The sequence below is a fragment of the Cydia splendana genome, chromosome 9, assembly GCF_910591565.1.
Source record: "Cydia splendana chromosome 9, ilCydSple1.2, whole genome shotgun sequence".
NCBI classification, from domain to species: domain Eukaryota; kingdom Metazoa; phylum Arthropoda; class Insecta; order Lepidoptera; family Tortricidae; genus Cydia; species Cydia splendana.
The window spans coordinates 17264163-17277062 of record NC_085968.1 but is presented as its reverse complement, the minus strand read 5'-3'; the positions used below and the strand labels follow the sequence as shown (position 1 = coordinate 17277062).

The 12900-nt window shown below is 38.2% G+C and overlaps 1 protein-coding gene across 1 annotated transcript in view; it reads right to left on the bottom strand.

The window, feature by feature from the left end:
• The window catches only part of LOC134793726 (T-related protein), a 50538-nt gene extending 38771 nt beyond the window's left edge, over positions 1 to 11767 (bottom strand). The window contains exon 1 of the mRNA XM_063765379.1: positions 11649 to 11767. The gene's annotated coding sequence lies outside the window, so the exon portion shown is untranslated. The remainder of the gene's footprint in view (positions 1 to 11648) is intronic.
• Between the last annotated feature and the right edge of the window lie 1133 nt (positions 11768 to 12900).

Here is a 12900-nt window from a genome sequence, read left to right as displayed (position 1 = left end):
TTAATTCCCCATAATAATTTAAGTCATATTGTAATATAAATGCAAACAATATATAATTACGTCTTGTAATCCGTTTAAGAGATGGCGTATTAATGTCACTTATTTTTATTTAAGTATTTTTCCATCTGACAGTTTCCATTTGACAGGAACAAAATGAACGAATGAACGAATGATTTTGGCATAAAGTAGTCGCAAACCCGAAACAATGTGTGCACACGGCGACCACACTTTATGTCACTTTGTGTCATGTGTCGACCCTTCCCCATTTCTGGTAACTGTGTCGACACGGCGACGACTCTGCGACTGGAATTGTGACCGAAACAGATGGTGTCGACACAAGATGTGTCAACACCGCGTCGTAACGGCGACTGGAAATGGTTGTATGGGGAGTGGCACTGATGGCGCGCCGCGTGATTGGGCGTTTATGGCACCGTCGATAAATGTGGGCCTTTATGTAGACGCGCATTCATATCGCAATTGTCCGTACCGTGAGCTGAGGTGCTAATTATCAAATGCAAGACCGAAATTCAAGAAACAACGTGTAAGGGGCTGTGCACATATCACGCGAGGTGTTTTCGGATACTTTTTGACCCTCCCCCTTGGTGATATTTGGTGAGGTTTTTGGCTACCCCCTCTCCCCCCACACAACCTCACGTGTATTTTTTTGAAAATTTTTAATTCAACCTAATTTTAAGATAAATAGTATTGTATATAGAAAATCTTGTTTATTTTTCTATTTTCGTTAAATAGACTTGCTATTTTGAAGTGCAGAGTGAAAATGTATGTTTAGCGAAACCGAGAAAAAGTATCTACTCATGTGGTAGGTTTTTTTTTCTTAGTTTCGTTCACTGTAGAAAAATACACGTGAGGTTTCCTTATACCCCCTCTCCCCCAACGTGATCTATCGTGATTTTTTTCGTGATCCCCTCCTCCTATCGAACCTCGCGTGATTTGTGCACAAGCCCTAAGCGAGCGAAAGCTTCAGCAAGGTATAATAATACTAGATACCTAATATTCTGACAACAGAGTAGGTATATGTTACAAAACATATAAGTACCTACTCGTATGTACAGTCACCTACAATAATATATCGCAAAAATATGTGACACGCTCTTATGGCTCTACAAAAAACATCGTGTCAGATATTGTTGCGGCCTTTGCTGTGTAACATATTATTGCAGGTGACTGTACGACTTTGGAGTTGGAAGCAAGCCACACGGTGCCCGCTTACCATGAGGCTGTGCCACAGATTATATAATAGTGCTGCGCAGTTACATATAAATATTAATTAAAAAATGCGGTTATTTATGTATTTTATGTAAACTTTGCAATATGTATTGATAACGGATTATTGGGTAACCAATTACCTACCCATCTCACATATTTCTATAACTCTCTGATATGGAGAATCATCAATATCTACATCAAGACATGAACCTACATATTATTTTACTCGAGCTTTTCATTGCGGTTTCTTCCGCGTAGTCAGTGGCATTCATCCTCTTATCGCTTTTATTCCGTTTTTTTATGAGTTTTTGTGTTGTAATTGATTATGCCTTCTTAATACCTACCTACTTAGAGTTTTGTCGCTCGACAACACAACATGCTGAATATTTATTTACTAACTCACATTTATAGACATTTAACTCACGTTAATAAATTCGCGATAGACCCGTCTATAAATGCGATGTGTTCAAAACGCGAAAGTTTAAAATATAAATGCTGAAAATATTCTTCATGCAGTTACCTGTTAGGTTCACGAAACATAAATAGAGGTATTATGATTGATCCATCTCTCTATTTTATGTACCTACATAAAACTTTTGAAAAGGGCATTGGCCGAATCAGTAAATGGCAACCACAGGTCAGGAGTTCCTCGCACCCCACTTGCTTCCCCAATCTCCACCCACTCCTAAAGGTCCCGAGATCGCATGAAGAGGAAGAGGTGAAGTAGGTTGGAGATATTTAAGTCATTGCCTACACAAAAAACATAAAAATATTATTGTTTGTTCCTTTTATGTTATTTGAAGGTATATTCTATAATTATATGGGGTTCGATACACAATTTATAAATGCCTCTACAGAAAAAAATCGCGAAGTTCCAGAACTCTACATACCTACCTAATTTTGAGTTGTTTTTGCCTAAAATCACAAAGCATTTAATTATTACTTAATGCTTTATATTTATTTTGTATATCCTCTTATTCCTTTTTTTACGATTGTATATGTTCAATTTTTTCAACACTTTAAAAATAATGAAGTAAAACATAAATGTAAAAAAGCTCGGGTCAGGCGCGGATAAATTAAATATGGAACACTCTACGATTAGACTTAAATATACTTTTGAAGTCTGAGCGAGCATTGTACATTTTTTTCAGAGGAGGCTCAAAGCAAAATAGGTGCGTTTAAAAACCTCTGTTGTATGTAGACACGTATTCATATCGCAATTGTCCGTACAATGAGGCAGAGGTGCTAATTACCAAATGCAAGACCGACCGAAATTGAAGTTGAAACAACGCGATGTTGGCATTTCCAATTTCAAAGTTTGCAATAGGTACGATGAAGGCCCCGGCCTATGCAAACGCCGAAAATTTGTGGCGTGATTTCACATTGTTTTTCGATCTTGGATGATATGATATCACAAATGCATCTGTAGGTACAGTAGGTAAATATTTTTTGCAGGCCTCTCTGTGGTTATTGATTCCCATTACAAATTTATTATCGTTTAATATATTGTACCTATAATACATGTTTATTAGTTAATTGACATTTAAAACTTTGAAAGTGTTGCCTGAAACTCCAAACACAATTTGAGATTTTTCTACCGTATTTCATGTAGGTATTTGCTTTCGGATAACATAGCCTGATGAGACCAGGTTGGGATACAAGAGCAGATCGCATGGAGATACGGTTACAATTTTTTCGTAGGTACTAAAGTGGCCATGTCGCGAGGCATCTCGAAAACGAGCCGAATTCACCTCTAGTATTTTATTTAATGGTCTTGCGTCATCGTTTCTTCAAACTTGAATTTTCATTATCACTTGACATGTATACAACCATCAACCTTGATATGTTAGTCAAACAATAGGCTACATCAAACAACCAAAAGACATGATCAACAAGGTTTCGCTTTGATTGTGAATAAATATTTTTCTGCTACTGCTAGGGTTTTTCATTTCCTGCTCATGGCCGATTATGGATTCATGTACACAGTACGATGTGTGTCCACCAGCGGTTAGTTGCTTAGGCCTTGGTCTCCCGTTGTCGTCGTAAGCCGCCTTCTGAATTGTATGGGAACAGGAACACTGCTACAAGATTTCTACAGAGTGTGAGACTATGGCGCTTAGCACACAGGATTCGATTCGCACGTCGCTTCGATGTTTGAGCGAGACAACGCTGTGCACGTATTATAGCGACATCCCGCTCGCACGCCGTGCGAATCGTATATCCAGTGTGCTAAGCGACCATATTCTGTGAATTCGACCTACCTAATCGAAGGAACTACTTTTATATCATGAGTACATATAGGTACTTATAGCAATTTAGGTTTTGCTTGAGTGATTCATATAGGTACCTCAATGGAAGCTAATTTCCATATTTTTTAATTGACAGAGGTATAAAATTAAATTTACATCAATTATTTTTAGAAGCAACCTAATAAATACCAGAAGGTAACGGTTAACAAAATTCCTTGTCAACATACCAATACCACTGTCACCACTCATCAATTTTGTTACTAAAATATTCAATGTATGTAAATATTCAAATTCGGAAGCTGATAACCACAATCAAACTTTTTTGGGGGCTACATTTCAATTAAATTTTATTTCACCAAGGTTGTCATAAAACTTTAAAGTTTGACGAGTAAAGCCCATTGAGGAACTCCGAATTGATATTAATTCAAATAACCCGGGTTAAAAAGTCAGGGTTTTATGTGGGTTGTAAAAGTTTATTGTGGGCTTTGTGGCGAGGCGGATGTGCCGATAGGGCTGCGGTGCGCCGACGGGCGCTTTGTGCCGCTCGTGCGCGCCCGCCACATAGACTCTTGCGCATACGCGAAAAGCACTAACACTACTCGGACTTTATACATATTTATTATCTTTTTCTTCTGGATATTAACAGCTTACCCAACCTTAGAGATGATTCGTGTCCCTTACAGAGCTTCAGGTAAACTGGTATACGTTTAGTTCAGTGTATATCTCAGAGCACGGTTTGAATGAGAAATTCTCTTCATGGAAAACTCCACAAGTTATTCACTAGAAACACCTACTCCGATCAATGAAGAAAATCGGATACGAGTATTTCATATGAACAGCCAGTGGCTGGTATCTATTTCATTTCATTTATTTATTGCATTCCATGGTATTATATAGACGTTATTTTAAATTCAATTGTGACAGCATGGACCCTGAATAGGGTATGGCAAGTTAACCTTTATAGCTAAATACTTAAAATTAACTTACAAAACATATTATCTATTCTATTGTATAATATCTAGTTAGTTTTGCAATCACAGTAAATAGTAATTATGGAATGTAAATAACTATACTAATGATAACTGATAACAATACGAATTTAAATTCTATTCACTAATGAAGTTGGAAACTCACCAAGAAGACCTAAAAGATAGATAAGTAGGTAGGTAGATAGAATACTCTTTATTGCACACCCCAATAAACCATTCATTAAAAGAAATCATTGATTAAACATAGAGCCATACGACGACAGGCAGTCTTATCACTAATGAGCTAAAAAGATTGATGGAATGGAGAAGAAAAAAATCACCATTATACCTCAACCTCAAGGTTTTTAACCTCAAGGTTAGGTAGGTACTCTTACACTGCTATAACTGAGGCGTATTCTTATTCTCACTAAACCGTGAGAATAACAGGCCTAGCTGTGCACACGCAAATTGCACCATCACTATTACCACCCCATACTTACACGTTTATTGCCTTTTTCTTCTGAAAGCAGAGAGCCCATCTGGACGAGCTTGGTGCTAAATCACAAGTTGCTACAATTTAATAGCACACTGGTATTTACTACGCTATTGGCCATTTTAAATACTTAATTAGTTAATATAAACAATGTGTGCACACCTGACGTGGTTTATGACACTTATTAATTAGTTATTCGTTTATTTTCGTAGTCAGCAAACTGGTCAATACTTTGATTTAACGGTTTAGCTTTACGCTTCGTTGTTCTTATTAAAATACCGTGACTAAAAGAAACAAATGCTTTAGGTATCTATATGTATAGTACCTATAGTTCTTTGCTATAGTTAAGTGTAAAATGATGGTCCGCGCAAAAACTAATCCCTTTTTAGGGTTCCGTAACTTCCGTACCTCAAAAGGTAAAAACGGAACCCTTATAGGATCACTCGTGCGTCTGTCTGTCTGTCTGTCTGTCCGTCTGTCACAGCCGATTTTCTCCGGAACTACTGGACCAATCAAGTTGAAATTTGGTACACATATGTAAGTTTGTGACCCAAATACGGACATGTAACGTAAACAAATGAATTTTAAACATGGGGGCCACTTTTGGGGGGTATATGAAAAAATGAAAAAAATTAATTTTTCAAACTATATCATGTTACATATCAAATGAAAGAGCTTATTGTAAGGATCTCAAATATATTTTTTTTATAATTTTCGAATAAACAGTTTAGAAGTTATTCAAGAAAATAGGCAAAAAATGACCATTCCCCCCGCCCCTTATCTCCGAAACTCCTAAGTCTTAAATTTAAAAAAAAATACATAAAATAGGTCTATACCTATAGATGACAGGAAAACCTATTAGAAATGTACAGTCAAGCGTGAGTCGGACTTAATTACAGTTTTTGATCCGACCCCTACGGATTTTTTAAAGAGATTTCACTCACGTTTCACATAAAAAATACATTGTTAACAGTGCCGGATTACTTAGAGTAGTAGTTTTCTTAGAGTAATTGGTGATAATTTTCTGATAAGATAATCATTTTAAATATTTAACGGTCTTACCTACTTACGAGTAATTGTAAGGTCAAATTAAAATTAATGTTTAAAAAAATATGTTAAATTGAGAGCTAGCTCAAAGTTTTTTGTACTCGTCGACTTTAATGGTTGAATTAATAAAGACTTTGTAACCAATAAGCAAAACAAGCACGCGTGCTTACGGCACCACGTTCAGGGGGGGCACCAAAATGCCAGGTTGAAAAAGGTGAACAACTTTTAAAATTAGGGACAGACACATCGTTTTTACCACACGATTTTTTTAGCTGTCCAAAAGCTAATTTGCAAAAATAATGGCGCGTAATTCTTTGGGAAACAATCGGTAGCAGTAGAAGAGTCGTGATTACATGCATAGATTCGATTTCAACCCACTCTTTTGCGGTTCGGCGTTAGGTCTTATGCGAGGCCTTCTGCCTTACGGCAAAGTTGATCTTCTGCCTTAATTACACTTGGGCGTGGATCCAAATCCAAGCTTTCCTCTTTCGCAGCTGGGCCTACTGCCTTTCTCACACTTCGCCAATTCAATTCCAAGCTCTCTGCTTTCTTGCATATTTTATGCAAGAAAACAACCTCGCTGAGGCCCTTAAATATCGAGCCCTATGCGAAGCTAGGCTGATAGAAAACTGTCCCATCCCTTCTCTGTATGAAATCCTGGATTCGCGCCTGATTGGGACTATAACTAAAATTGCGTTTTTATATCGAAAAATTTTCGCGCTCGCTTCGCTCGCGTTTTAAGGTATGATAAAGGTGACATTCGGGTGGCGACTGCAGCAACATTACTCTGTTGCAACGTTACTGCTGCAGTACTGTCAACTTCCGTGATAAAATGATGTGACTGATTTCCATACTAAAAGTAAAAATGTACAACTGTCTATCATATTGCGTTTTTATATCGAAAAATTTCCGCGCTCGCTTCGCTCGCGTTTCTATTACTTTCTAAGCTATGATAAAGGTGACATTCGGGTGGCGACTGCAACAGCATTAGGTACTCTGTTGCAACATTACTGCTGCAGCACTGTCAATTTTCGTGATAAAATGATGTGACTGATTTCCATTCTCAGCTGTAATGCGGCAATGAACTTCTCTCAATTTACCAAAAAATCAATGTAATCGTGATGACCCTAGGGAGAGCGGGCACCTAGAAATGCTTAGGGCATCAAAATATCTTAATCCGGCACTGATTGTTAAAAATTGTGTAATATACGGAACCCTCGGAACGCGAGTCCGACTCGCACTTGGCCGGTTTTTAGTAAGTAAGCCTATTTAAGTTGAGTATATAGGTACTTACAACAGATTTAACCTGATAAAGAGTGGAATTATTACATTTATCATCATCATCAGTCGTTCCCTCAATGCTGAGGATCGTGACATCATGTCCTAATGTTGCTGACCAGTCTCTTCCATAGGCTTCTGTCATCCGCCATATGTACGGCTTCCTGCAGATGTAGATGCAGCGGTGTAGTGACTTGTGCGCTCCATCTAGCGGGTGGTCTGTCGCGAGTCCTCTGGCCCTCAACTTACATTACATTTATAAATAAATTAAATTTACTGTAAACTCTACATAGATAAAGGATCAATCTAAAATACGAAAATTGCTTCTGCTGACCACTTTTTATAAGTACCTACACTGTACCTACTTGCCGCAATAAATTCAATAAAAATGCTGTACCTACCTATATCACAAAAAACGATGCTTACAAGGACCTAAATACCGTCATTTTCAAATAAGGTATGGTGCGGTAAGTATAACATAGTTTATTTTGCTCGGGGCAAGACAAACGGTATGAGGATTCCATACTCACCCCGGTGATAGTCTTACCCCACCTTACCTACGTAAGTACATACTTTTAGAAAAAAATTACAAACAAGAAAAAATACCCTTTCAACAAATACTTATTTCATTTTTAAGTTCATTTATTCGTAAGTTCGGTCTGGGGGTTTAGTACCTAAAGATTGCAAATCCGGGATTCAGGGTGTACTGTACTGTATGAAATCCAGATTTCCGGATAATGTTTGGACTTTGGAGCCAAATCTGGACTTCGAATGAACTTCGGACTTTGGCGCGTGACAACCGAATTGTTTAAAAATGAGCTCCATTCAAACCGCAATACGCAGTAGTACCTATGGGGCTGTCCATAAATTACGTCATCGATTTTTGACGAGTTTTGACCCCCCCCCCCCCTATAATCATCCAAAAATCATGCTTCAAATGACCCCATTTCCTTCTACTTCATGCTACCGTCATCCGATGTCCAGCCCCCCCCCTAATTTGAAATGACGTAATTTATGAATAGCCCCTATGTAGCTATACTATGTCCTAGTACCTACCTCCTACCTACCTACTTTTATTGCTGTTGAGATTTAAAATTGCCGCATAAATGGACATACTCTAAATTAACACATTCAATACCACTAAGTGCTACGGGTTACGCTCGTAGCGCGTAGCCACGGTTTCGTCGTATGTAGCGCGTAGTCGCTACGAACAGTGTACCCGACAGTCGGGTTCTTGGTGTTGAATGTGTTAATTACTGAATTGATCGCTAGATGTCTCTTTTTAAAATGCAAACTAGCTAACGGTATGTTTTCTAAAAACAATGGAGTCAAACAGTTTCCATGGTCAAGTCAGTAACCAAAAGTAAAGTGACAGTGATACAGTGACGCATAGTAGTAAAAGTAACAGTGCTTAGTGATAGGAAAGTGAACTTTAAAGTGCAGTCAGGGGCGTATTTTGAAATTTGGCACCCCGGGCCAATACGTTTCGCCGCCCCAGAAGTCAAGGAAGAAAAACAAAATGCAATCCGCCAGGGGCGGCATGCCGCCCCTGGGGGTTGGCATATGCCGCCCCTGGAGGTTGGCGCCCCGGGCCATGGCCCGGATGGCCCTAGGGTAAATACGCCCCTGAGTGCAGTGTTTAAGTGCGGATTTCTAACAGCCAGGTGCGAACAATTGCAGTTTCAGTTTTTCATTATTTTTCAATCAATTCTCACAAGATGGCGGCGCATGCACTTCGTCGAAAGGGGCAATCAATCATTAATCATTTATTTCAAATAACAAAGATTCATAATACATGGTTAGTAACATAATAAATAGCTCTCTAACTTATTCTCTAGCTTAGTATTCTTATATCTAAGGTATTTGTACATTAATAACTAAATAAATACTCCATTGCAACAGTGCGCACATCACTCGACTACTTGAGCATAGTTAGTGATGTGCAAACTGCAGCAATGCCGTCTAAAAGGACAATCAATCCTATCCGCTATCATGGCCAGGATGCTGTTGCGGCTATCCCGCACCCTCCGCACCAGGGACGCGCACTTCTTTCTAATTGTTGCATAAAAGCAGTCAACTCTCGCCTCCGCAAACATCCCTGATGCGCTGCAGAAGCGGGGCAGCCGCATCAGCACCCTGAACGCGTTATTATATTGTACGCGTAGGGCTGAGTACGTTTTTCGAGTGTAGTTTACCCACAGGCTGCTCGTGTAAAAAGATGTGCAATAAGCTTTAAAAAGCGTTTTTTTAACTTCGTTGGAGCAACGAGCAAACCTGCGGGCTAACATATTGGCTCTCACTGACAGCGCCCTACGCTCCCTTTCTAGATCACTATCGTCTTTAAGACTCGGAGTAAGTATATGCCCCAAATATTTAAATTGCTGCACTCTGTTTAGTGGAGAACCATACAATTTAACCTCCGGCACACTACTAGGCACTTGATTCCCCTTGCCAAAAAACCATGTATTCGGATTGCAATGCAGAGCTAAAAGTGCAACTATCTATGTAAGTAAATGATGTATTTTTGTATACTTGTTATTAATTTGGTTTAGGTACTTAATAATGTTTTGTGAAAAATACAAGTACCATGCATACTATATATATGCTGTTTTTGTTTGTTCGTCTCATAAATGTATACGATTCAAATCTTATTTTTCTCTGACTAACGACTGTTAACATAAATTCTATGCAATATTATTGTTTGCGGGTGACGAATCTTACTTCACCGTGATACAGTTTTAACTAGTACGGGGAGTAAAGGACTCATTCTTCTCATAATATAATGTATAACATTGCAACTAAATTAGTCTTTACGTAGGTACCTAAATCAGACTGATGTATGTACCTCCCTTCCTCCCTACCTTAAATGTAACTTTTACTTGTTATTTTAGTTGTGTTATTGCTGAAATAAAGAAATTTATTTATGTATATATTTATATTCCTACATGATACTAAGGAAAAGCCCGACGGATTTTGACCACGAATTTCTAAGACAAAAGATATATGATTAATAGTACTTACGTATTGTACGGGAAATGTAAATTTTATAAAATTTATAGAGTAATTCAACTCTTACCATTCTCCTTTAAAGGATATATATCATGATTTAAGGGGCATTCCAGGAGAATCGTTGACAGAATCAAGTTGTCAGAATTTAATGCTAGATGCTCTGTTCCGGGAAGTGAAAATCCTGAATCGCGCTATTAAGATTTATCTTGGTATAATGACCCCAGGTTCATGCAGTTTTTATTTAGTTTACGAATTGAAAGCTAGAAGGCGCTGTTCCGTGCAGTCAAATTCCTGAATCGCGCTATTAAGATTTTTCTTAGCATAATGACACCATGGTTCATAAGTTTTTATTTTAGTTTACGAATTAAGCACTACTTATTATGGTGCTGTCCTTTGTAGTAAAATGAACCCAGCCCATAAAGTTTTTATTTAGTGTACCATTTTCCATTTGAGCGCTTAGATGACGTTAATTGTTCCGTGTACTACACTACATTTTTACTACACGGCGTGTAGTAAAAATCCTGAATTGCGTTATTAAGATTTTTCTTGAAATAATGACCCCAGGCCCATAACATAACGTTTTTGTTAAGTTTGCGATTGGATCACTAGATGACGCTGTTCCGTTTGGTGAAAGTTCTGAATCGCGCTAATAAAATCTTTCTTGGGGTAATGACTCCAGGCTCAAGAGGATTCAGTTGAAAAGTCAAAAGAGACGGCGGCGGCGACATCTGTCCGCTTCTCTATAGAGATGCACCGGATATTCGGTTACCATCCGGTATCCGGCCTATCCGATATCCGGCCTATCCGGACATTATTTTAATATTCGGCTGGATACCGGATAGTAACATTGCTTGATTGCTGACTTGCTGAGTAAACAAAATTGGATTTAAGAAACCGTCACGGTCATATTCGTATACTTGTTATTATTTTAAAACAATTTAAACATTCCACAGACATGCACCCGCACTCTTTTCGAACCTAGAAATGAATCCACGCGAACGTTCACTACGGAACAGATCAAACTCTTCACAATGCGCACCTGAAAAACCGAAATGTAGGTAGGTACCTACAGTTCCACCGGCCGGATACCGAATATTCGGCCCATGTGCAGGCCGAATATCCGGTATCCGGCCAAATAACTATCCGTTGCATGATATGCATCTCTACTTCTCTATCTCTACACAAATTTATCTTCCTGGATATTGACTATTCACATTATGGTCAATATTTTTACACAAAATTATGTAGGTGCACCTATACTCGTACGTATCACCCAACAGCTATAGGTGGGTAAAATTGGTTTACTCGTATCAATACAAACATCTTTCGCCTTTCTTCTCTTGTGAGAGTTGTGAGCCTTATTTTATTTTAGCCTACCTGCTTTCGCCGGTTAAATTCTCAATCCCGTCCACTTAAAAAACACATAAAAAGTCCAAACAAATAATTAGGTTTGTTTTAATTATTTTTCACCGATCACTTATTAAGTACACTTCCCAAAATTATTCTACCATAATTCACAAAAATCATTAGATCAAAGTTTCTGTTTTTTTTTTAATGACGTAAGAAATGAACGTAAATTTTATCACAAATCACAATCGGTGGCAGCGTGTCAGCAGCTTGACCAACTACCGCGAACTCGGGCGCACTGGCGTCATTAGCATATATACAAAATAACATACCCACTACCTTTAGAGCAAATCATACGAAAACCACTCATACGACTATAAACTTAAAACCTCATATCCTTCGTCTACATGTAATGACCACTACAGGTTGCGCAAGCAAATATGAACTTTATTAACTGCTGTAAAGAGTTCTATATCGGTTTTACGGTGCGCTGGCGCAGGTCGGTTTCAAGCCCCGCCCCTAGCCTATTGACAAACATACCGATTGGCGGTGCGCAGGCGGCCTGGCGAGATAATCGCGCGCAGCATTGAGGCGGTACTCAAGTTAGAATTTTCATAAATTGTAGCAATGTCATCGGTGAATTTCGAAATTTCACAGATATTGGTGTCAGTTTCTAACACTTGCACTAAACTCTTAGCTAAAATGAAAAAACTTTGTCATGTTCATGCCACAATTTTTGTAGATAATTGAGAGGAATACGGTTGATGCTTAAACATAGGCATCTGGGTCATTCTACTCTTTGCCAGAAAAAATATGATCTAAATTAAATTTGTGTATAAAAATTGTATTTCCAAATTGTACCTAAACCAAATAATAGGAATTTGTTGACCAAAATTCATATAAGTATTAAAAGATGGTAACGCAGTGGTAAATTCCTTATTTTCATACAAATCGGGAGACAATTAAGGACCACTGAGTTACGGTGATTAAAAATATTTACACTAGTTATTTATTAAACAAAGCTATCGAGATTGATTTATCGAGGTATCAATAGCCTCTTAAGGAGAAGAAGGCCTTTGCCCAGCACCAGACCACAATAGCACACCAGAATAGACTAGGAAAAAAAAATATTTAATAAGTTTCGATTGGCCATTTCTATAAACGATTGTCATTTGGCTATATAGTCTCTAAGTTTGCTATAGGTATCCCACTGAGAGGTACTCTATCGCTTGAAAAAAATATACCGTATAGTACCGATTCCGATCGACTTTTCATATTAATT